At 44.1% G+C, this 1,622-nt stretch overlaps 1 non-coding gene across 1 annotated transcript; it reads left to right on the forward strand.

Annotated features, from left to right (window-relative positions):
* The first annotated feature begins 1,264 nt into the window (after nucleotides 1-1,264).
* Nucleotides 1,265-1,371, forward strand: LOC141722002 (small nucleolar RNA R71). Its single transcript, XR_012575040.1, has one exon. It is a non-coding gene; the product is annotated as a small nucleolar RNA R71 (small nucleolar RNA).
* Nucleotides 1,372-1,622: the final 251 nt, after the last annotated feature.

The raw sequence follows: 1,622 nt of genomic DNA on the forward strand, positions 1-1,622 counted from the left end.
CAACGGTATTAGATTGATGTTTGCTCCCAAATCGCAAAGGCACTTGTCAAAAGACAACTTGCCAATGGTGCAAGGAATGGTGAAGCTACCTGGATCTTTAAGCTTTGGAGGTAACTTTTGCTGCAGCACAGCACTGCATTCTTCCGTTAGAGCAACGGTCTCAAGGTTATCCAGGTTCACCTTCCTTGAAAGAATACTCTTCATAAACCTCGCATAACTAGGCATTTGCTCCAGAGCCTCAGCGAAAGGTATATTGATGTGAAGTTTCTTGAACACCTCCAGAAACTTACTAATCTGCTTATCCAGCTTTTGTTGTTGCAATCTCTTAGGGAAAGGTGGTGGAGGATAGAGCTGTTTCTCCCCTGTATTACCCCCAGGAAGAGTGTGTTCAACAGTAGTCTTCCTGGGTTCCACCACTTTCTCCTTTTGCTTAGCTTTTTCATCTCCAACTTCAGCTTCTCCTTCTTTTGCTTTTTCAGCATTAGCAACCTTTCCAGACCTTAAGGTAATAGCCTTGACTTGCTCTTTAGCTTCCTTCCTGCCTGGCACTTCAATATCACTGGGAAGTGTGCCAGGTTGACGATTTAGCACTGCATTGGCTATTTGACCAATTTGATTTTCCAAGGTCTTGATCGACACCGCATGACTCTTGCACAATAACTTAAGTTCCTCAAAATCAGCACTAGTGGGTGTAGCTGTACCTCCCTGTTGAGGATATGATTGCCTTTGAGCATATTGTTGCGGTTGCTGGAATCCAGGTGGATTGAACTACTTACTCACACCTTGCTGATATGGTTGCTGAATAGCATTCTGATTATTACCCCAGCTGAAATTTGGATGATTTCTATTATTAGGATGATAAGTAGTTGGCACAGGCTGTTGTTGTCGCTGATAATTGTTCACATACTGAACAGATTCGTTAATAAGAGAACACTGATCCGTAGCATGAGAACCTGCACAAAGCTCACAGACCATAGCTATCTGATTGACTCCATAGGTGGTTAAAGAATCGACCTTCATAGACAGCGCTTGGAGCTGCGCTGCAATAGCGGTGGCTGCATCGACTTCCAGAATACCTGCTACCTTCCCAGGTATCATCCTTTGAGTTGGGTTTTGATGCTCATTTGCAGCCATAGTCTCAATAAGATTATAAGCCTCAATATAGCTTTTGGCCCACAAGGCTCCTCCAGCTGCTGCATCAAGCATGGGCCGAGATTGGGCCCCCAAACCATTATAGAACCTAGTGATCACCATCCAATTGGGCATTCCATGATGTGGACACTTTCTCAACATTTCCTTGTAGCGCTCCCAAGCTTCGCACATATATTCTGTAGGTTGCTGCGCAAACTCAGTAAGAGCACTCCTCATAGCAGCAGTCTTTGCCATTGGATAAAACTTCACCAGAAACTTTTGCGCAAGATCTTGCCAAGTAGTGATGGACCCAGCTGGTTCAGAATGTAACCAGTCCTTAGCTTTATACCTCAGAGAGAATGGGAAAAGCCTCAGTTTGATAGCCTCATCAGTCACACCATTGTATTTGAAAGTACTGCAAATCTTGACAAAATTCCTTGTGTGCATGTTGGGGTCTTCAGTCGCAGCACCTCCAAAAGAAACAGAATTAT

Source organism: Apium graveolens, chromosome 4 (assembly GCF_009905375.1).
Source record: "Apium graveolens cultivar Ventura chromosome 4, ASM990537v1, whole genome shotgun sequence".
NCBI lineage: Eukaryota > Viridiplantae > Streptophyta > Magnoliopsida > Apiales > Apiaceae > Apium > Apium graveolens.